Source organism: Dysidea avara, chromosome 5, assembly GCF_963678975.1.
Source record: "Dysidea avara chromosome 5, odDysAvar1.4, whole genome shotgun sequence".
In the NCBI taxonomy this organism is placed as follows: domain Eukaryota; kingdom Metazoa; phylum Porifera; class Demospongiae; order Dictyoceratida; family Dysideidae; genus Dysidea; species Dysidea avara.
This window is the reverse complement of record NC_089276.1, coordinates 3,686,598-3,711,835: the sequence shown is the minus strand read 5'-3', so window position 1 is coordinate 3,711,835 and position 25,238 is coordinate 3,686,598. Positions and strand designations below refer to the sequence as shown.

Sequence of the window (25,238 nt, the reverse complement as noted above, 5' to 3'; positions counted from 1 at the left end):
GATTGGCAAGTAGAAACCCTTATAGTTTAAACATTCCCAGATGATCACTAAATAACACTAGTCTGGAGCACTCAATGACTCAAAACTTTGACAGTTACTTTTCTCAAGGTTACTGAATAGAAGGCTGGAAACACATAGCTAGTGGGCTACGACTTCACATTTGAATGAAGAATTTCTGATGTGAAAATAGAAGTTAAATTTCATTTTGGATCATGATCATTTGAATAACTTAGCTATAAGTCATAGTAATATTTTCCTGACATAGCTAATGAGACATTTATTTCACTTGGAAAGCATAAGTAGCTACATGAGCAAAACATTTCCTATAGTATATTCTAAATAAATAAATAAATATACTTAAATGCTATACATCAGTGTATAGCTAGCCATGATCCATCAACAACTTTCCTAGTGCATTTTTTTCCGAAGCACAACTACTTATGTTGTTGGTTAAGTTTGACTAAAAATAAATCAACATGAATTTGCTAAATTGAGCAAATAATAATACCATACAGTATATAGTCACAGTAGAGTCTATAGTCCTGAAGTCCTGATCATCCGCCCGCCCGCATCCATTTGTAGGCTTGGGAGTGACCAGAAACTAAGGTATGACTTGGAGTGGCCTAAGGGTTTACTAGTTAAAATGGGTGTTAGTTGACTGCAGTTGCATGCCACTAACAGGGCCGTCCAGAGAAATTAGAGGGCCCAGGGAAAAGGGTTAAAGAGGGGCCCAGGGGCAAGGAAGGGTCTAGATCCTGACTGCTCTATTAGAGTATATCGATCTTTCTTTAAACAGGTATTCAAGTGGCCCCTTTCGGGCTGTGGTAGGGGGCAAAATACCCCAGTTACCCCCAATGTGGGCGGCCCTGGCCACTAAAATTACAGTTATATTTTAATATTCTGTCACTGTAATCTGGGGTTTCTATCAAAACCATGGAAACTCACCTACTGTTATCAACAGTGCATTGCTTATTCTAACAAAAAGTATTGAAATCCCATCCAAAAACAGCTTATAGCTGTAAAAAAAGTGCGCGTCCAAGTAAAGCAGAGTTAACTGCGACAAAAAGTAATGATATCATAATGCGGCCATGTGCGAGGTGTGCAAGTTGTAAAATTAATATTAGCTAATCAGATAATACAATGTTATTGTTAAAGTGTTAATGAGAAATATGTGATGCTGCTAGTTTTTAAGTGTGTGAGCATCTTCATAAATGCCACATAAATTTAATTCTCAATAAAGCAATGTGTATAGATTCTCTGATAGTAATAAATAGTTTGAGTTTGGCCACCTTTCCTTTGTTCGTAGCATTGCTGTATACAGGAAAGGCAGCCAAACTCAAACTATTTATTACTATCAGAGAATCTATACACATTTATGTGGCATTTATGAAGATGCTCACACACTTAAAAACTAGCAGCATCACATAGTTCTCATTAACACTTTAACAATAACATCAAGACACACGGTAGTGTGTCGTGTGGCCCAAGAAGCCGGCGCGCCACACCGTGAGTATATTGACAGGAAGAACGAAAACGTCATTTTCACACCTTTGTATCTCGGTGATCACTTATCTGATTGGAACCAAATTTGCTACACAGTTGTCCGCCAGCCAAGGGAGTCTACATTCCAAATTTGAAGGAAATCGCTCCAGCCATTTCCGAGATACGAGCTGCCAAAGTTTCGTTTTTTTTTCTTCGTTTTTTTCTTCTTCTTCGTCTTTTCGCACACTTGCAAAAATTGCTATAACAAGCAAACGCGTACTCCGATCGCCTTGAAATTTGGCACACAGAAAGGGAGTCCAAAGGCGAACCCTAGCATCAAATTTGGTACAAATCCGATGAATGGTTCAGGAGTTATCACCGATTATTCGCGTAAAACAAGATCGATTTGTTGTCACGCCTACAGGGTAAACCGCTTCATGGAATGAGTTGAAAATTGCTATGTAGATGGAGTAACCATCGTAGGAGTGCCTTTTGGTGGTTTGAAAGGAATCGAGATAAAGACTACGGAGATATGACACAAAACCCAACCTGTGTCACAATTACGCGATCGATTTTTATGAATAAAAAAGTATTAGTTTTCACGCCTACTAGGCAAACCGCTTAGAGCAATGAGCTGAAAATCGGTGTATAGCTGGAATAATCTTCATAGAAAGTCCTTGCAGTAGTACAGAAGAATCGGATTACAAACCACTGAGTTATGATTCTAAAGCCAACTCCGTGTAGCAAATGCGAGATCGAGATACTCTAATAGAACAGTCACCCTAATAGAGCATTCGGCTAATTTATTTACTCCATTATAGAATTTTATTACATCACAAGTTATTCTGTAGGGAGTTCAGTTGCAAACAGTTAATCTTATACCGCAGACTGCGCGGAGATATGATAATGTTCGCAGACTGCGCGGAGATATGATAATGTTCTATCAGCTATTACACAGCCATTTCAGTCTAGATAACGTTCTATCAGCTATTACACAGCCATTTCAGTCTAGATGCATCAGATTTGTTTACTACTGCAACTTCATCAACAACTAGGGGTCACAATTACAAGTTATTTAAACCTCAAGCAACATCAAGAGTGAGATCTACTTTTTTCACTGTACGAGCCATCAATGACTGGAACAGTTTACCCAATCACATAGTTAATGCTCCCACACTTAATGATTTTAAAAATTTTCTTGACAGTAGCTGGTCTACTTTATTGTATGATTATTAATTAGTTAACTATTATTGTATATAAGTTTTTGCTATGTAGTTGCAAATTTGTTAAATTCTTTTTGTACAGATCAGGCTTTACAGGCTCCTTGAGCCTTCTTTACCTGTAATACTAATACTAATACTAATACTTATAGACAGTTCAGCAAGAAGACAGTCACCATGTGGAGAGTTAAGCAAATATACCACTATAGAGATTCAGAACATTACAAGTCACACTGAAGAAAGTTCAGCTATAAACAAGTCATGCACTGTGTAGAGAATTCAGCTACAATTAAGCCACTCTGTAGAGAATTCAGTTACACAGAATTCTGCTACACACAAGTCACTGTGGAGAGAGTTCAGCTACAAACAAATTACCCTTTAGAGTGATCAGCTACAAACAAAACACTTTGCAGCCTGAATTCAGCTACAATTAAGTCACTCTCTAGAGAATTCAGTTACACAGAATTCTGCTACACACAAGTCACTGTGGAGAGAGTTCAGCTACAAACAAATTACCCTTTAGAGTGATCAGCTACAAACAAAACACTTTGCAGGGTGTTCAACTGCAACAAATCAATTACCTTTAGAGCGATCAGCAATGAACAAATCAACACAAATCTACCTGTACAGAGATCAGCTAGAAACAAACCACCCTGAAGAGAGTTCAGCTACAAAAAATCACCCTGTAGAGACATCAGCTAGAAACTAGACACAATGTAAGGAGTTCAGCTACAAGCAATCACCCTGTAGAGAGTTCAGCTAAAACAAATCAACCTGCAGAGAGATCAGCTACAAACAAATCACCTTATAGAGAGTTCAGCTACAAACAGATTACCTGCATGTAGAGAGATCGGCTACAAACAAATCAACCTGCAGAGAGATTAGCTATATACACACAAATCAACTTGTAGAGAGATCAGCTACAAACAAATCACCCTGTAGAGAGATCAGCTAGAAACTACACACAATGTAAGGAGTTCAGCTACAAACAAATCACCCTGTAGAGAGATCAGCTATAAACTAGACACAAAGTAAGGAGTTCAGCTACAAGCAAATTACCCTGTAGAGAGTTCATCTACAAACAAATCAACCTGTAGAGCAATCAGCTAGAAACAAATCACCCTGAAGAGAGGTCAGCTACAAAAAATCACCCTGTAGAGAGATCAGCTAGAAACAAATCACCCTGAAGAGAGGTCAGCTACAAAAAAATCACCCTGTAGAAAGATCAGCTACAAAAAAATTGCCCTGTAGAGATATCGGCTACAAACAAATCAACCTGCAGAGAGATCAGCTACACACAAATCAACTTGTAGAGAGTTCAGCTACAAACAAATTACCCTGTAGAGAGATCGGCTACAAACAAATCAGCCTGTAGAGAGTTCAGCTAAAACAAATCAACCTGCAGAGAGATCAACTACAAACAAATCACCTTATAGAGAGTTCAGCTACAAACAAATTACCCTATAGAGAGATCGGCTACAAACAAATCAACCTGCAGAGAGATCAGCTACACACAAATCAACTTGTAGAGAGATCAATTACAAACAAATCACCCTGTAGAGAGATCAGCTAGAAACTACACACAATGTAAGGAGTTCAGCTACAAATAAATCACCTTATAGAGAGTTCAGCTACAAACAAATCACTCTGTAGAGAGATCAGCTAGAAACTGGACACAATTTAAGGAGTCCAACTACAAGCAAATCGCCCTTTAGTGAGTTCAGCTACAAACAAATCAACCTGCAGTGAGATCACCTACAAAAAAGCACCTTGTACAGAGTTCAGCTACAAACAAATTACCCTGTAGAGAGATCGGCTACAAACAAATCAACCAGTAGAAAGATCAGCTACACACAAATCAACTTGTAGAGAGATCAGCTACAAACAAATCACCCTGTAGAGAGATCAGCTAGAAACTAGTCACAATGTAAGGAGTTCAGCTACAAGTAAATCACCCTGTAGAGAGTTCAGCTAAAACAAATCAACCTGCAGAGAGATCAGCTACAAATAAATCACTTTATAGACAGTTCAGCTACAAACAAATTACCTTGTAGAGAGATCGGCTGCAAATTAATCAACCTGCAGAGAGATCAGCTACACACAAATCAACTTGTAGAGAGATCAGCTACAAACAAATCACCCTGTAGAGAGATCAGCTAGAAACTAGATACAATGCAAGGAGTTCAGCTACAAGCAAAATCACCCTTTAGTGAGTTCAGCTACAAACAAATCAACCTGCAGTGAGATCACCCACAAAAACGCACTTGTACAGAGTTCAGTTACAAACAAATCACCCTGTAGAGAGATCAGGTAGAAAAATTCACCTTGTAGAGAGTTCATTTACAAAGAAACCATCATATAGAGAGTTCAGCTACAAAGAAATTACCCCGTAGAGAGTTCAGCTAGAAGAAGTCACCTTGTAAAGAGTTTAGCTACAAAGAAACCATCATGTACAGAGTTCAGCTACAAAGAAACCACCTGTACAGAATTCAACTACAAACAAATCACCCTGTATAGAGATCAGCTAGAAGAAGTTACCTTGTAGATAGTTCAGCTACAACAATTCACCCTGTAGAAAGATCATGCTAGAAGAAGTCACCTTGTAGAGTGTTCAGTTACAAAGAAACCATCATGTAGAGAGTTCAACTGCAAACAAATCACTCTGTAGAGAGTTCAGCTACAAAGAAACCGCCATGTAGAGAGTTCAGCCTCATACAAACCACCTAGTAGAGAATTCAACTACAACAAATCACCCTGTAGAGAAGAAGTTACCTTGTAGAGAGTTCAGCTACAAAGAAACCACCATGTAGAGTGTTTAGCTGCAAACAATTCACCTGTAGAGAGTTCAGCTAGAAACAAATCACCCCGTAGAGAGATCAACTGGACGAAGTCACCTTGTAGAGAGTTCAGCTACAAAGAAACAATCATGTAGAGAGTTCAGCTGCAAACAAATCACCCTGCAGAGAGTTCAGCTACAAAAAAATCACCCTGTAGAGAGCTCAGCTAGACGAAGTCACCTTATAGAGAGTTCAGCTACAAAGAAACCATCATGTAGAGAGTTCGGCTATAAAGACACCACCATGTAGAGAGTTTAGCTGCAAACAAATCACCTGTTACAGAGAGTTCAGCTACAAAGAAACCATCCTGTATATAGTTCAGCTACATTTCAAGTCACCCAGTAGAGAGATCAGCTGCAAAAAAAATCCTGTGGGGAATAATGAGCATGTAATAAATATATGTATATAATTTGTATAATTACTAATAAAATCAAAAATAATTGAAGTACTAAAATTCTTCTTTAAGTTCTTTTCTTCTTCCTGTGGTAAAGAAAAAAACACATGGGTTAAAAAAGCCCCAAAGCCAGCCATAGGCCGGCTTTGCAGTATACAAATACAAAAAGAAGTGATATCTAATCAAAAACAGCCAAGCTGTAAAAAAAAGGTGCGGCCCCCATAAAGGCCATGGTGAAAAAAGATGTGAAATCCAAGGTGGCGGCCAAGAAATGGCTGTGATGGTAGGTTAATGGTTACATTTTAATAATGGCAATTCAGGTGAATTTTGTGCCGCTTGGTCTTGGCACCAAATTCACCTGAATTGTTGTTATTAAAATGTAACCATTAACCTACCATCACAGCCATTTCTTGGCCGCCACCTTGGATTTCACATCTTTTTTCACCATGGCCTTTATGGGGCTGCACCTTTTTTTTACAGCTTGGCTGTTTTTGATTAGATTGTATTATCTGATTAACTAATATTAATTTTACAACTTGCACACCTCGCACATGGCCGCATTATGATATCATTACTTTTTGTCGCAGTTAACTCTGCTTTACTTGGATGCGCACTTCTTTTACGGCTATAAGCTGTTTTTGGATGGGATTATTAATTACCGGTAAAGGCACTGCCTGTATACCGGGTCAACACAAAATTTGTACAATCATAAGATGGCTATACAAAAATAAATCTAGAATTAGCTAAGTGAGAATCTAACAGTGATTTAAAACAATTAATTGAATTAGCATTTACAACATAGTCAGGTAGCTAAGCCATTCCAGTCATTGAGAATCCTATTAAAAAAATAATCAGATCTACATTTTAATCTTGAAAATGATTTAAATAACTTAAATTGATGTCCCCTTGTGATGGTATTAGTGTAAGTGAAGAAGTTGTGAAAGTCTGAACTAAAATAATTATTTAGAATTTTGTACAACAAAATAAGATCTCTTAGTCGTCGATGAGCTAAGGATGGCAATTGTAGTAAAGATAATGCATTGCAGACTAATTAGATAATTACTGGTGACCATAGGAATCCATTAGTAAACCCCAGCTGTGCTAACCTCAGAAGCCATACGCGGAACTGTACAGAGCACCCAGATTGTTGATCAATTTCAGTAACATTATGTATCAAAAATCAATTTCTGACTGTTCTATAAGAATTTCTGACTGCTCTATTGGAGAGTTTCCTTTAAGTTATACATATTATAGGTAGGGCTGGGCGGTATTGGAGTTTCGCTTCACGATATATCGTGCAGAAATATATCACGATATTACTATTTATCGCGGTTATTAAAGATGACTGCTATATTAGAGTAGCTGACTGCTTTATTAGGGTATCTCGATCCTAGCTGACTGTTCTATTAGAGTATCTCGATCTTTGTAAAAAAAATTGACTAGCTAGTACTAGGTCCTTGTTTGCAGTAGTATCACGTGATTATTTGAGGTGCATTATAACAACCTTAAGGGCTTAATAAGCTGTCACAAACACTAAAAATCGTAATAATATCGATATCGTGATATTATCGTTTCACCGAAATCTACGCGATACAGATATCGTTTCATTGCAATACCGCGGTATTACTATAATACCGAGAAACCGCCCAGCCCTAATTATAGGTATGTTGCATTGGTATAAATCAGGCTTGTTGTAATTACCCAACGAAAGTAATCATTACAATTACAATTACTTTTTGAAGCCAATCTAATGATTACAATTACAATTACTTCAGTATGTAAAATAATGATTAATAATTACAATTACTTTTCAATTACTACTGTACGTGTGGGGTTAGAGCTGGGTGATATACTGGTATTGTTAATAATCTGTGATATTTAAGTCATACTGGTTTTGATACCGCCTGCATTTTTTAATACAGCCATATCATCTAGGCACTATGGCCTCCCTGTGGGCTTGTTTCATCCCATATTTAGAAGGTAACCAGACATGTGACAATTAATGTTTGTAGGCAGGTGCTGATGTAGTCAGCTAATCAAACTATATATAAACAAGTTTGTTACTGGTAGTTTGTACCTGAGGCTTGCTGAGCTACCATGGGTATTTGGTGCTTTTGTTGTGGTAAATGGCAGTTACTTTAATACTAATAGCTTTTACATTAATACTGCGATACTTTTTATGGAATGTATACCGTTTGTTATTTTTCAATACCGCCCAACACCAATTGGGGTACAACAATAACTTACTTACAGTTCTCCAGCATTAATCTTAAGGTACGTCTATTAACTCTTCAAACTTTTTTGGTAATAGTCTACATATATTTTGGTCTGAGAACATTGCCACTATGGTTGAATACACACTCAAATGGTGCAAATGTTGCTGCTATTCTTTGCTATTGTACTTAAAATGGGGTATTTATTTGCTTTTATCTTCCAAAATTTTAAAGGGCTTTCATCCTTTGTAAACTCTGCGTCATCCAGATACATTTAAATGTTTCTCTACTATTGAACATTATGTACCCCATGGGTATCCCATACTGTACATAAAATGTTTAACTATATGGTCAACAAATACATGACATATAATTTCAATAATATATTGTAGCTACATGGGCCACATGTTATACACATGGGATTGTGTACATAGCATACTCAAGTTATGGAGTAGTACTTTTATCTAATCCAAAACAGCCAAGCTGTAAAAAAAAGTGTGCGGCCCTCAGAAAGGCTATGGTGAAAAAAGATGTGAAATCCAAGGTGGCGGCCAAGAAATGGCTGTGATGGTAAAAATTTTAACAACAACAATTCAGGTGAATTTGGTGCCGCTTGGTCTTGGCACAAAAATTCACCTGAATTGTCGTTATTAAAATTTTTACCATTAACCTACCATCACAGCCATTTCTTGGCCGCCACCTTGGATTTCACATCTTTTTTCACCATAGCCTTTCTGAGGGCAGCACACTTTTTTTTACAGCTTGGCTGTTTTGGATTAGATTTCATTTCTTTTTGTATTTGTATACCCCAAAGCCGGCCTATGGCCAGCTTTGGGACTTTTTTAACCTATGTTTTTTTCTTTACTACAGGAAGAAGAAAAGATGAAGTAGATGTACTTTAAATATTTTATCAGTAAATGTACAAATTATATATACTGTATAATACATATGTGACCGGATTTGCGAAAAGGGGTCTTCCACACACATCCAATTTGCCAATTTTGACAATTGATAACTTCAGATTGGAAAGAGCTATTGCCTTGATATTTGGGCAGTGGTGAGCACCACTATAGCTGAATACATGGTGAAATTTTCAGGTTAATATGTTACTTGAACACTGAGTTATGGTCTCCAACGTTTACGGAATTGGATGTGTGTGGAAGACCCCTTTTCGCAAATCCGGTCACATATATTGATTACAGAAATCTCCATGGTGGTTTCTTTGTAACTGAACACTCTACAAGGTGACTTCTTCTAATTGCTCTCTCTACAGGGTGATTTGTTTGTAGCTGAACTATCTACATGGTGGTTTCTTTGTAGCTGAACTCTCTACAAGGTAATTTCTTCTAGCTGATCTCTCTACAGGGAGATTTGTTTGTAGCTGAACTATCTACAAGGTAACTTCTTATAGCTGATCTCTCTACAGGGTGATTTGTTCGTAGTTGAATTCTGTACAGGTGATTTGTTTGCAGCTGAGCTCTTTACAAAATGGTTTCTTTGTAGCTGAACTTTCTCCAAGGTAACTTCTTCTAACTGATCTTTCTACAGGGTGATTTGTTTGTAGCTGAACTATCTACAAGGTAATTTCTTCTAGCTGATCTCTCTACAGGGTGATTTGTTTGTAGCTGAATTCTGTACAAGTGATTTGTTTGCAACTGAGCTCTTTACAGAATGGTTTCTTTGTAGCTGAACTCTCTACAGGGTGATTTGTTTGTAGCTGAAATCCCTACAAGGTAACTTCTTCTAGCTGATCTCTCTACAGGGTGATTTGTTTGTAGCTGAACTCTCTACAGGTGATTTGTTTGTAGCTGAACTCTCTACAAGGCGATACTTCTAGGTGATCTCTCTACAGGATTCTTTGTTTCTAACTGAATTCTCAACAGGGTGATCTGTTCATAGCTGAACTTTCTACTGGGTGATTTGTTTGCAGCTGAACTCTCTAAATGGTGGTTTCTTTGTAGCTGAACTCTCTACAATGTGACTTCTTCTAGCTGAACTCTCTACAAGGTGACTTGTTTCTAGCTGATCTCTCTACAGGGTGACTTGCTTCTAGCTGAACTCTCTACAGGTGATTTGTTTGTAGCTGAACTCTCTACATGGTGGTTTCGTTGTAGCTGAACTCTCTACAAGGTAACTTCTTCTAGCTGAACGCTCTACAGGGTGACTTGTTTCTAGCTGAACTCTCTACAGGTGATTTGTTTGCAGCTGAACTCTTTGCATGGTGGTTGCTTTGTAGCTGAACTCTCTAAAAGGTGACTTCTTCTAGCTGAACTCTCTACAGGATGATTTGTTTGCAGCTGAACTCTCTACGTGGTAGTTTCTTTGTAGCTGAACTCTCTACAATGTGACTTCTTCTAGCTGAACTCTCTACAGGGTGACTTGTTTTTAGCTGATCTCTCTACAGGGTGACTTGTTTCTAGCTGAACTCTCTACAGGTGATTTGTTTGCAGCTGAACTCTCTACATGGTGGTTTCTTTGTAGCTGAACTCTCTACAAGGTAACTTCTTCTAGCTGATCTTTCTACAGGGTGATTTGTTTGTAGCTGAATTCTCTACAGGGTGATTTATTTGCAGCTTAACTCTCTACAAGGTGACTTCTTCTAGCTGAACTCTCTACAGAGTGATTGATTTTTTTTGCAGCTGAACTCTCTACATGGTGGTTTCTTTGTAACTTAACTCTCTACAGCGTGATTTGTTTGTAGCTGAACTCTCTACAGGGTGATCTGTTCATAGCTGAACTCCCTATAAGGTAACTTCTTCTAGCTAATCTTTCTACAGGGCGATTTGTTTGTAGCTGAGTTCTCTACAGGGTGATTTGTTTGCAGCTGAACTCTACATGGTAGTTTCTTTGTAGCTCTACAATGTGACTTCTTCTAGCTGAACTCTCTACAAGGTGACTTGTTTCTAGCTGATCTCTCTACAGGGTGACTTGTTTCTAGCTGAACTCTCTACAGGTGATTTGTTTGCAGCTGAACTCTCTACATGGTTTATTTCTTTGTAACTGAACTCCCTGCAAGGTGACTTCTTCTAGCTGATCTCTCTATAGGGAGATTTGTTTGTAGCTTAACTCTCTACAGGTGATTTGTTTGCAGCTGAACTCTCTACATGATGGTTTCTTTGTAGCTGAACTCTCTACAAGGTAATTTCTTCTAGCTGATCTCTCTACAGGCCAATTTGTTTGTAGCTGAACTCTGAACTCTCTACATGATGGTTTCTTTGTAGCTGAACTCTCTACAAGGTGATTTCTTCTATAGCTGATCTTTCTACAGGGTGATTTGTTTGCAGTTGAACTCTCTACATGATAGATTCTTTGTAGCTGAACTCTCTACAAGGTGATTTCTTCTATAGCTGATCTTTCTACAGGGTGATTTGTTTGTACCTGAACTATCTACATGATGGTTTTTTTGTAGCTGAACTCTCTACAAGGTAGCTTCTTCTAGCTGATCTCTCTACAGGACAATTTGTTTGTACCTGAACTCTCACATGATTGTTTCTTTGAAGCTGAACTCTCTACAAGGTGATTTCTTCTAGCTGATCTTTCTACAGGGTGATTTGTTTGTAGCAGAACTCTCTACAAGGAAACTTCTTCTAGCTGATCTCTCTACAGGGAGATTTGTTTGTAGCTGAACTCTCTATACATAATTTGTTTGTGGCTGAATTCTCTACATGATGGTTTCTTTGTAGCTGAACTCTCTACAAGGTAACTTCTTCTAGCTGATCTCTTTACAGGGTGAATTGTTTGTAGCTGAACGATCTACAAGGTAACTTCTTCTTACTTATCTCTCTACAGGGTGATTTGTTTGTAGCTGAACTTTCTACAAGGAAACCTCTTTTAACTGAGCTCTGTACAGGGTGAATTGTTTGTAGCTGAACTATGTACAAGGTAACTTCTTCTAGCTGATCTCTCTACAGGGTGATTTGTTTGTAGCTGAATTCTGTATAGGTGATTTGTTTGCAGCTGAGCTCTTTACAGAATGGTTTCTTTGTAGCTGAACTCTCTACAAGGCAACTTCTTCTAGCTGATGTATCTACAGGGTCACTAGTTTGTAGCTGAATTCTCTACATGCTGGTTTCTTTGTAACTGAACTATCTACAAGGTGACATCTTCTAGCTGATCTTTCAACAGGGTGATTTGTTTGTAACTGAACTCTCTACAAGAAAACTTCTTCTAACTGATGTCTGAACAGGGTGAATTGTTTGTAGCTGAACTCTCTACAGGATGATTTGTTTGTAGCTGATCTCTATACAGGTTACTTATTTCTAACTGATCTCTTGAATTCTGTTCAGGGTGACTGCTCTATTAGGATGACTGCTCTATTAGAGTATCTCGATCTCGCTACACCAAGTTGGATTTCGTGTTATAACTCCGTGGCTTTAAGTCTGATTCTTCTACACCATTGAAGAGCCTTTCTAAGATGATAACTCCATCTGTGCAGCGATTTTCAAAGCATTACCCCAAGTGGTTTATCTGGTAGGCGTGGCAAGCATAATAATAATAATAATAATAATAAAATATAAAAAATAGCTAATCTCGATTGCGTAATTGTTACACACTGTTGATTTTTTCGCTGTATCTTCCTGGTTTTTAGCTCGATTTCTTTCAAACCACAAAAGGTTTGAGGTTCAATAGTTAACCTATTCACCCACCGATTTTCAGCTTCTTCCCATACGCGGTTTACCCTGTAGGCGTGACAACATATTGGTGTTATTTTTCGTGCATAGTCGCTCATAACTCTTTGCCTATTTATGGTATTCCAGCCAAAGTTGGTACAGCGATGCGCCTTTATACCCCCCTTCTGTGTGCCAAATTTCAAGGCAATCGGATAACGCGTTCGCGTTTTATAGCAGTTTTTGTAAGTGTGCGAAAAGAGGAAGAAAAATAAGAAAAAAAACGAAGAAACTAAGCCAATTTTTGAAGTCGCATATCTCAGGAATGCCTGAAGCGATTTTGCTCAAATTTGGAATGTGGAGTACTGAAGTTGGAGGGAATGTACACAGCAAAATTTGTCTTGTTTCATCAAGGCAGCACAGAGCTACGGAGGTGCGAAAATTGCGTTTTCTTTCTTCCTGTCAATATACTCACGGGGTTGCGCGCCGGCTTCTTGGGCCGCACGACACACTACCGTGTGTCTTGATATAGCATAACTGTGATTACTTTAATTTAATTACATAATGATTATTGACTGAACAGCTAATTACAATTACAATTACCATTACTTTTATGCTCAGTGAGCAATTACAATTATAATTACTTGAAAATTGCTAATGATTAGTAATTAATTACAATTACAATAAGCCTGGTATAAATTGACCTATATATTAATGTGGCATATTGCATGCTATAGTAAAATCATTGTGCCTTTTTCTGAAAAATATCTTCTTTCTCATACTCAACAGGGTTAAAAAGTATAGTCTAGACATATAGCATCTGCATTTTCATTATGATATGCAATGTACTATAATTTTGGTATGTATATGCTGAGCCCATGCACTTATGCATTGGGACAGTATTAGCAATTAATAATTATATAGTAGCTATCAAAAGCAGAAACCAAGGGTTTGCTCCAATTCCATAGGTGATGGTATGGAACAGTGGCTCTGCCGACTACTGTGAGGATAAGTAAATAAAATCAAAAGTTGAGATATACGCCTGAAAGCAATCTTCAAGCCAACAGTTTAATGTATGTACATTTTGTATATCCTATCTGTGTGGGCCACTCTTATACATTCCAATTTTCCAAACTACTAAAATTCTACCTCAAAAACTTTGAAATCAGGACCCAGTGCAGGACAAATTTTCAACTATTTGAATTTTGTGAAAAGATCTTAATATAGTAATACAACAATGTCACTGCGATAATTACTCTAAATTCAATGACATGTGACTATACTGCTCTTATTAAATTTTTGATCTAATCCATTATAACTATGTCAATTTTCAAGTTCCAGTAAATCATCCGATTGGCATCTCATTATAACAATTAAAATCAAAATTTCTTCCAAATCACAAATAACTAAACTTCATTTTTAGATATTTGTGTCATGGAAGTAATACTATGTTTTTAATGTCTTGCACAGGATATGATAATATATAGCTACCAGTGTTGGGCAAGTTACTTTGTAAAAGTAACTAGTTACATATTACATGCAACAGAACTATTTAATTACAGTTACATATTACCCATAAAATAAAGTAACTGTAATAATATTACATATTATATTACTTTATGTCCACAGCCTTAAGCTGTCACGTGTGAAACTACCACCTTATCACGTGACATGATTGCGTTGTTGGACAATGTACAAATCTTGGTTATAAGTAAGAAGCTAGTGAATAAGCTTCATTCAATAGGCCTCGTTACTCCATTGTGGTTAGGCGTTACTCAGAGGATTACTAACGAGATTAGTAACTTCGTTACTTTTAGTAATAATATTACGTCATATTAGACTCGTTACAGTAATTATATTACTTAGGTAACGCGTTACGTTTGTAAGTAAAGTATCTTGCGTTATATTACCTGTTTTCATAGCGTATTTCGTTATATTACTTTGTTACCACAAAAGTAATAATATTACGTAACGCGTTACTTATGTAACGCTTTACTCCCAACACTGATAGCTACTAAACATGATTGAGACTGAATAAGTTGCAATTGGTACTTTAGTACAAAATTAGCTACAGGAAATATCATGGCTTTGTATGATAGTTTTCCATGCAGATGTGATTTCAAGGCATGTAAGAACTTGTCTGGGGAACATACCATCTGACCTTGCATGCTACTGCATCTGAGTATCACATGAAAGTAGATGATCAGATAATAATAAGCTCTGATTTAACTATCAAAAAGGTGTGCATGATTATAACTATGCTGCATGAGCTGCATAGCTATATAGATCTGGCCATGCACTCAAGACCTCTGGGCTCCATCCTTGCTACAGAAATGATCATCTTACTGTGCTCACAGTGATTTATAATCATATCAAGTCAGCAATATTATGCTGAGTTCCGTAAAACTTTCAGTTTTAGTTTTGCACAATAAATTGCGTTATATAGGCTATTAAACCGTAAAATTTACTGTCAGTAATTAAGCCATCGCTGTAAGTTTATACATAGTAAGGTATATATTATCTATGGTTTATACCAGCTCTGAGCAATCATTTCCATACTTCAGCACATCTAAAGGTGCTTATGTGCACGAGACTGCAGTATTTGTTGGATCGTGGAGGAATTTTTCACTAAATCGGACGAGGCTGGTCTCAGCCAGATGGTCAACAAACTTCAATCCACACCATATTCTGCACACAGGTACTTTACTTGGAGGTGATCACTGCAGTAAATGTTGCAGTATTTCCTGCAAGTCTGCTGTGCTCCAGATCACGAAACGTCTTTTTTTTTTCGCCGATCGGCGATGTTCGCGACGCTACCACCAAATATTAATTAATTATATTAAACTACCTATACTCCATAGTAAGAGTGGATAGCTAACTTCTCAAAGCTTGAGAGAGAGTTTTGGTCCAAAAGAATGACATAGTAATTTACGACGGCGAAAAATCCATCGAATCCAAGGCATTTCGCGTTATTTTCACTAGAAGAGATGGACGAGATTTGCTGCCACTCTAGCGCTTTCTTGATTAGACCTACCCCTACACATGACTATAGTTTGTAAGTCGATTTGAAGATATCGATTTTTCGGTTTGCGGACCCTACCTAAGTTTAATAGTCAATAAATTTTTTGATAAAATTTGATGGTGTAAATACCTAGTCTGGCGCGTACTAGCTAGTAGAGGTTAAGCAATGTTAAATTGCTAAAAATAAAGACAAGTAAAATGGTAACTATAGCTAAACACAAAATTAACTCTACTACTAATTACAGTACCACTACAACTACTGCTAACTAACGGTAAAGGGGATTGTCATCATCAGAGCCCAATATCTAAGGATCATCCTTGCATTGTAAGTCCATAGGGCAACAGACAGTTGTCGAAGGAGATTCTTGCCAAAAATAAAAATTTCGCGGATTTGCAAACACTCCCAAAATGTATTAGACTATATGGAGGGACCTGGAATAGATTGTTATTTGGATGCAACACAGGTCAATTTTCCTTTATTTTACATGCTGCCTCAGACACTCTTCCAGCAGCAGTTAATTTACAACGTTGGCACATTCAATGTAGTGCAAAGTGTACTTTGTGTGGTAGTGGTCAGCCTACAACAGCTCATGTATTGGGTGGCTGTCCTGGTGCTTTGTCACAGGGTCGCTTTACATACCATCACAATAAGGTCATGCATTGTTTGGCCACAGAACTGTCCAAGTGTTTCACAGGATCATCTGTGATATCAATATATGCTGATTTACTTGGAATGCGGGCAAGTGACAGTCCCCAGTCAACAATTCCTCCTTTCTTACTTATTACACCATATTGGCCTGAAGAGTAACAACTCAGTGGCTATATATGCTGGAGCTGACTTCTTCTAACTGAACTCTCTACGGGGTAATTTCTTTGTAGCTGAACTCTCTACATGATGCTTTCTTTGTAGCTGAACTCTCTACAAGGTAATTTCTTCTAGCTGATCTTTCTACTGGGTGATTTGTTTGAAACTGAATTTTCTACAGGGTGATTTGTTTGCAGCTGAACTCTCTACAAGGTGAATTCTTCTACCTGATCTCTCTACAGGGTAATTTGTTTGTAACTGAACTCTGTACAAGGTGCGTTTTTGTAGGTGATCTCACTGCAGGTTGATTTGTTTGTAGCTGAACTCACTAAAGGGTGATTTGCTTGTAGCTGAACTCCTTGCATTGTGTCTAGTTTCTAGCTGATCTCTCTGCAGGTTGATTTATTTGTAGCCGATCTCTCTAAAGGGTAATTTGTTTGTAGCTGAACTATCTATAAGGTGATTTGTTTGTAGCTGATCTCTCTGCAGGTTGATTTGTTTTAGCTGAACTCTCTACAGGGTGATTTACTTGTAGCTGAACTCCTTACATTGTGTTTAGTTTCTAGCTGATCTCTCTACAGGGTGATTTGTTTGTAGCTGATCTCTCTGCAAGTTGATTTGTGTGTAGCTGATCTTTCTGCAGGTTGATTTGTTTGTAGCCGATCTCTCTACAGAGTAATTTGTATGTAGCTGAACTCTCTATAAGATGATTTGTTTGTAGCTGATCTCTCTGCGGTTGATTTGTTTTAGCTGAACTCTCTACAGGGTGATTTGCTTGTAGCTGAACTCTTTACATTGTGTCTAGTTTCTAGCTGATGTCTCTACAAGGTGATTTTTTTGTAGCTGAACTCTCTACAGCATTATTTGTTTCTAGCTTATCTCATTACAGGTTGATTTGTGTGTAACTGATCTCTCTACAAGCTGATTTGTTTGTAGCTGATCTCTCTGCAGGTTGATTTGTTTCTAAATAATCTCTCTACAAGTTGATTTGTTTGTTGCTGATCGCTCTAAAGGTTGATTTGTTGTAGCTGAACTCTCTGCAAAGTGTTTTGTTTGTAGTTGTTCTCTCTACAAGGTGATTTTTTTGTAGCTGACCTCTCTTCAGGGAGATTTGTTTCTAGCTGTTCTCTCTACAGGGTGATTTTTTGTAGCTGACCTCTCTTCAGGGTGATTTGTTTTTAGTTGAACGCTCTACAGGTTATTTGTTTGTAGCTGAACTCTCTACAGGGTGATTTGCTTGTAGCTGAACTCCTTACATTGTGTCTAGTTTCTAGCTGATCTCTCTACAGGATGATTGTTTGTAGCTGATCTCTCTACAAGTTGATTTGTGTGTAGCTGATCTCTCTGCAGGTTGATTTGTTTTAGCTGAACTCTCTACAGGGTGATTGTTTGTAGCTGAACTCCTTGCATTGCGTCTAGTTTTTAGCTGATGTCTCTACAGGGTGATTTTTTGTAGTTGAACTCTCTACAGGGTGATTTGTTCCTAGCTTATCTCTCTACAGGTTGATTTGTGTGTAACTGATCTCTCTACAAGCTGATTTGTTTGTAGCTGATCTCTCTGCAGGTTGAATTGTTTCTAGCTGATCTCTCTACAAGTTGATTTGTTTATTGCTGATCATTCTAAAGGTTGATTTGTTTGTAGCTGAAATCTCTGCAAAGTGTTTTGTTTGTAGTTGATCTCTCTGCAATGTGATTTTTTGTAGCTGACCTCTCTTCAGGGTGATTTGTTTCTAGCTGATCTCTACAGGGTGATTTTTGTAGCTGACCTCTCTTTAGGGTGGTTTGTTTGTAGCTGATTGCTCTACAGGTTGATTTGTTTGTAGCTGAACTCCTTACATTGTGTCTAGTTTCTAGCTGATCTCTCTACAGGGTAATTTGTTTGTAGCTGATCTCTCTACAAGTTGATTTGTGTGTAGCTGATCTCTCTGCAGGTTGATTTGTTTGTAGCCGATCTCTCTACAGGGTAATTTGTTTGTAGCTGAACTCTCTATAAGGTGATTTGTTTGTAGCTGATCTCTCTGCAGGTTGATTTGTTTTAGCTGAACTCTCTAAAGGGTGATTGCTTGTAGCTGAACTCCTTGCATTGTGTCTAGTTTCTAGCTGATGTCTCTACAGGGTGATATTTTGTAGCTGAACTCTCTACAGGGTTATTTGTTTCTAGCTTATCTCTCTACAGTTTGATTTGTGTGTAACTGTTCTCTCTACAAGCTGATTTGTTTGTAGCTGATCACTCTGCAGGTAGATTTGTTTCTAGCTGATCTCTCTACAAGTTGATTTGTTTGTTGCTGAACTCTCTGCAAAGTGTTTTGTTTGTAGCTGATCTCTCTACAGGGTAATTTGTTTGTAGCTGAACTCTCTCCACAGTGACTTGTGTGTAGCTGAATTCTCTAGAGAGTGACTTAATTGTAGCTGAATTCTCTACAGGGTGCATGACTTGTTTATAGCTGAACTCTCTTCAGTGTGACTTGTAATGTTCTGAATCTCTACAGTGATATATTTGTAGCTTAACTCTCCACAGGGTGACTTGCTTCTTGCTGAACTGTCTATAAGATTAACTGTTTGCAGCTGAACTCCCTACAGAATAACTTGTAATGTAATAGAATTCTATAATGGAGTAAATAAATTAGCTGAATGCTCTATTAGGGTGACTGTTCTATTAGAGTATCTCGATCTCGCATTTGCTACACGGAGTTGGCTTTAGAATCATAACTCAGTGGTTTGTAATCCGATTCTTCTGTACTACTGCAAGGACTTTCTATGAAGATTATTCCAGCTATACACCGATTTTCAGCTCATTGCTCTAAGCAGTTTGCCTAGTAGGCGTGAAAACTAATACTTTTTTTATTCATAAAAATCGATCGCGTAATTGTTACACAGGTTGGGTTTTATGTCATATCTCCATGGTCTTTATCTCGATTCCTTTCAAACCACCAAAAGGCACTCCTACGATGGCTACTCCATCTACATAGCAATTTTCAACTCATTCCATGAAGCGGTTTACCCTGTAGGTGTGACGACAAATCGATCTTGTTTTACGCGAATAATCAGTCATAGCTCCTGAACCATCCATCGGATTTGCACCAAAGTTAATGCTAGGATTCGCATTTGGACTCCCTTTCTGTGTGCCAAATTTCAAGGCGATCGGAGTACGCGTTTGCTTGTTATAGCAATTTTTGCAAGTGTGCGAAAACACGAAAAAAAAACGAAGAAAAAAATCGAAACTTTGGCAGCTCGTATCTCGGAAACAGCTGGAGCGATTTCCTTCCAGTTTGGAATGTAGACTCCCCTGGCTGGTGGGCAACTCTGTAGCAAATTTGGTTCCAATCGGATAAGGGATCACCGAAATGCAAAGGTGTGAAAATGACGTTTTCTTTCATCCTGTCAATATACTCACGGTGTGGCGCGCCGGCTTCTTGGGCCGCACGACACACTACCGTGTGTCTTGATACAACTATTACATGTGGTAGAGTATTGGTGTGATGTGTGTACAAACTATATACAAAAATGGAATAAAATATTTAAAGTTTTACATAAAATTTGCATATGCCGAAAACTTGTTTAGAAATTCCAGCACTGCCTGGTGACAATGTTGATATTACTCCTGTAATAATAATAATACCATATTAGGTTGTTGTTACAGTAGAACCTGTTTTAGAGACCACTTGTACAGGAATTTGTTCGATTATGGATCAAAGAAATAAACAGGGGCGGCGGAACTGGGTAGGCAGGGTAGGAAATTGCCTATCCAACTTTTAGAGGTAGTTATTGAGCCATGCATGTTTCAAGAAAGCAGTCTGGTAGATGTGGTTTTCCAGGATCACTTTTGGATATTAGATACTCTAATAGAACAGTCAGCGAAACCCTAATAAAACAGTCAGTGATTATTTATTCCATTAGAGTATATTTTAGCAGTCATATAGATGTGAAATTGTCTCCAGATTCAACTCAGAAAGCATTTTCTTTGAAAAATTCTGCTAAGCATGCTGCAAATGTTGATTGTGCTTGCACAACTATGATGTAGTCTCGCGTGGCCAGACTGCTTTTTTTCCGACTAACTATGATGCTGGTGGTGGTCATAGAAGTATGATCTTACAGTTGCCTACCCAACTCGTAGATGCTTCCTCTGCCCCTGATAAAGGTAGTGAAACAATGAGGTCACCTACACCTGAACACTAGTGTATCTTCAGGTGTAGGCAACCTCCTTGTTTTTTTTTATTATTTATTTTAATTTCTTTAGTCTAATTGAACATTTAATTCAGAATTTGTGTTTGTTCACTTTTTGTAACATTATGACGGGTGTATACATTATATTATGACTGGTGAACTCACACATAGCACCGATGAAAGAATGGTGCCAGGCTTATTGTTTTTGTCTGAACATGTATCCCAACTATCAAAATAATACTGAAATAATTAGTAAAGTGGCCATTAATATACATGTTTCGTTTTCAACCTGTTATTCGGTGCGTTGAGCTAGATCCTCAAAAACATTTAATAACTCATGAATGCAATTGCACATGATCTTGAAATTTGGGTTATTTGTAGCACTGCTTGACCTGCTAAAACTATTTCAGAATCTTGTCATTGATATGTCTGACACTATATTTACAAAATTTCCACCATACATTTCCTATGGGAAGCCATAAATGTGTAGTATCCATTACGACCATTTTCCAAACTTATTATAGAGCCAAACCACACATGTCTGTTGTTGACACTTTTATTGTCATCACTATTCATCTGGTCTTGAGAAAAAATCCACTTTTCAGTTTTGGCTGTTTTCAGGATCCAACTCAACTTGTACATACTATAGCTGCTATCAAGTTACACTTGTGTGAAGGCAATAGGCAGTCAGTAGAAAATTCCATGAGTTAAAAATTTTGTAGCAATCTATTGGAAAAATTTCAGGTTGTACTGAACACACTTTGGGCTTGGTAATACCTCACCAATACTGCCAAAGCACCATGAAGGTATTGTGAGGCTGGATTCTGGTCAATATATATGTGAGAAAGTGCAAACCTCCATGATCCCTAATATACAATACTACCCATACTGTATGATAAAAGACCATTAGCTGTGAAGCCACAGTAACAGGGCCCCAAAAGTATGACATTAAAATGAGGTAACAGCTATTATTGAGGTCTATTTGGCATTGCCGCTTTCCTGAGGAAGTTGCACAGTAAGAAAAAAACTACCATAATCACCAGCTTAGAAAGAACAAAAATTTAACTCAAAAGTGGCCAGAGGCTCAGACAGGTTCTACTGGGTTACCTCAACCTACCACATTGGAGACATGGGCTGTCCGACGGATACATGAGTTTTTAATTGCTTGAAAGATGTCAACAGTCTGTTCAGTCTTCACACACTCAAGTGTATAGTAGATAGCAATGAATGATCCAGTACATCCACAACCATCACTATAGGCCAAACATACAATACAACTTAAGAACTGTATACCATATTGTAAAGTGAATGACTATTCATACAAAAGCAATTCATGATCTTGATGTTTTAAGAGCAACACTTATTCAAGACGTCTTATTCACCTGCACATAACAGTGATGGCTTTGTTTCCTGTGTGTCGTTGTACCTCTAACAGTTCCTTTGTCACACCCAGTATAGCCTTGGTGTTGCTGGGTGCCTTCTCTGAGGGCCAGGCAGTGTAGTGGAGTAGTGTCACTTGTAGAGAGACTGCAGATTATTACAATAATTGATCAATTTAACTTTCAGGTACCACTCACCACAGCTTCTCCAATGATGGAGAATTTGTAGCTGTTGTAACTGTTCTGTTCATTCTTAGACTTCAGACTGACCTTCACCTTACCATACTCAGTCTCTTCATCCGGCCAGAACTGGTAGAAATTCTGTCCAACAATATATAAATACTTTACTTGTCTGACTTGTGTATGTTAATGTGACAAGTGAGCTATCATTACAATGTGTGTTGTGTCCTTTGTAACTTGAAGAGTGGATAAGTTATGACACAACACCACATGTTCTGCTAAAAATAAAAAAAGCATTATCAAACTTTCCTCATGTAGTAGTTATCTAATCAAAAACAGCCAAGCTGTAAAAAAAGGAGTGCGGCCCTTGAAAAGGCTATGGTGAAAAAAGATGTGAAATCCAAGGTGGCGGCCAAGAAATGGCTGTGATGGTAGGTTAATGGTAGAAATTTTAATAACAACAATTCAGGTGAATTTGGTGCCGCTTGGTCAATTGGCACAAAATTCACCTGAATTGTCGTTATTAAAATTTTTACCATTAACCTACCATCACAGCCATTTCTTGGCCAAATCCCCTGTAGAGAGTTCAGCTAGAAACAAGTCACCCTGTAGAGAGATCAGCTAGAAACAAGTCATCCTGTAGAGAGTTCAGCTAGAAGAAGTCACATTGTAGAGAGTTCAGCTACAAAGAAACTACCATGTAGAGAGTTCAGCTGCAAACAAATCACCCTGTAGAGAACTCAGCTACGAACAAATCGCCCTGTAGAAAGATCAGCTACAAACAAATCACCCTGTAGAGAGTTCAGTTACAAAGAAACCACTATGTAGAGAGTTCAGCTGCAAAAAAATCAAGCACTCTGTAGAGAGTTCAGCTAGAAGAAGTCACCTTGTAGAGAGTTCAGCTGCAAATAAATCACCCTGTAGAGAATTCAGCTACAAACAAATCACCCTGTAGAAAGATCAGCTAGAAGAAGTTACCTTGTAGAGAGTTCAGCTACAAAGAAACCACCATGTAGAGAGTTCAGCTGCAAACAAATCACCTGTAGAGAGTTCAGCTAGAAACAAGTCACCCTGTAGAGAGATCATCTAGAAGAAGTCACCATGTAGAGAGTTCAGCTACAAAGAAACCGCCATGTAGAGAGTTCAGCTGCAAACAAATCAGCCTGTACAGAGTTCAGATACAAACAAATCACAGATCAGCTGGAAACAAGTCGCATTGTTGAGAGATCAGGTAGTATAAGTTACCTTGTAGAGAGTTCTGCTACAAAGAAACCACCATGTAGAGAGTTTAGCTGCAAACAAATCACCCAGTAGAAAGTTCAGCTATGAACAGATCACCCTGTTGAGAGTTCAGTTAGAAACAAGTCATCCTGTAGAGAGATCACCTAGAAGGATCACCTTGTAGAGAGTTCAGCTACAAACAAATCACCTGTAGAGAGTTCAGCTACAAACAAATCGCCCTGTAGATACAAATAGCTTTTTAATTCACCATAGCTTCACCATAGCTTTTTAACCTATAGCTTTTTAACCTATATATTTTTCTTTACCACAGGAAAAAGAAAAAGATGAAGCAGATTTTATAAACACTTTAACTCATTCTGATTTTATCAGTAAATGTACAAATTATATATATAATGCATATGTCAAGAGTTCATAATATAAAAAGAGAGCATATATTTATTACATGCCAATTAATCCCCACAGGATAATTTGCAGCTGATCTCTCTACTGGGTGACTTGAAATGTAGCTGAAATCTCTACAGGGTGATCTGCTTGTACGTAGATGAACTCTTTACAGGATTCTCTCTACATGGTGACTTGACTCTAGCTGAACTCTCTGCAGGGTTATCTGTTTGTAGTTGAATTCTCTACAGGGTGATTTGTTTGCAGCTGAACTCTCTACAAGGTAACTTCTTCTAGTTGATCTGTCTACAGGGTGACTTGTTTCTAGCTGGTCTCTCTACAGGACGATTTGTTTGTAGCTGAATTCTCTACAGGGTGATGTGTTTGCAGCTGAACTCTCTACATGGTGGTTGCTTTGTAGCTGAACTCTCTAAAAGGTGACTTCTTCTAGCTGAACTCTCTACAGTGTGATCTTTTCATAGCTGAACTCTCTACAGGATGATTTGTTTGTAGCTGAACTCTCTACATGATGATTTCTTTGTAGCTGAACTCTCTACAGGGTGATTTCTTTGTAGCTGAACTCCCTACAAGGTAACTTCTTCTAGCTGATCTATCTACATGACGATTTGTTTGTAGCTGAACTCTCTACAGGTGATACTTCTAGGTGATCTCTCTACAGAATGACTTGTTTCTAACTGAACTCTCAACAGGGTGATCTGTTCATAGCTAAACTTTCTACTGGGTGATTTGTTTGCAGCTAAACTCTCTACATGGCGGTTTCTTTGTAGCTGAACTCTCTACAAGGTAACTTGATCTCTCTACAATGTGACTTGTTTCCAGCTGATCTGTGATTAGTTTGTATCTGAACTCTGTACAGGCTGATTTGTTTGCAGCTGAGCTCTCTACAAGGTAACTTCTTCTAGTTGATCTGTCTACAGGGTGACTTGTTTCTAGCTGGTCTCTCTACAGGACGATTTGTTTGTAGCTGAATTCTCTACAGGGTGATGTGTTTGCAGCTGAACTCTCTACATGGTGGTTGCTTTGTAGCTGAACTCTCTAAAAGGTGACTTCTTCTAGCTGAACTCTCTACAGTGTGATCTTTTCATAGCTGAACTCTCTACAGGATGATTTGTTTGTAGCTGAACTCTCTACATGATGATTTCTTTGTAGCTGAACTCTCTACAGGGTGATTTCTTTGTAGCTGAACTCCCTACAAGGTAACTTCTTCTAGCTGATCTATCTACATGACGATTTGTTTGTAGCTGAACTCTCTACAGGTGATACTTCTAGGTGATCTCTCTACAGGATGACTT

The 25,238-nt window shown here is 38.0% G+C and overlaps 1 protein-coding gene and 1 long non-coding RNA gene across 2 annotated transcripts in view; both read right to left on the bottom strand.

Annotated features, from left to right (window-relative positions):
- LOC136255724 (uncharacterized) overlaps nt 1-25,238 on the bottom strand; it is a 164,386-nt gene that overhangs the window by 54,254 nt on the left and 84,894 nt on the right. The window lies entirely within an intron of this gene.
- Nucleotides 20,031-22,568, bottom strand: LOC136255747 (uncharacterized). The gene is made up of 4 exons (XR_010701083.1): nt 22,321-22,568; nt 22,126-22,270; nt 21,861-21,996; nt 20,031-20,180 (listed from the first exon to the last, which is right to left on the bottom strand). It is a non-coding gene; the product is annotated as an uncharacterized lncRNA (long non-coding RNA).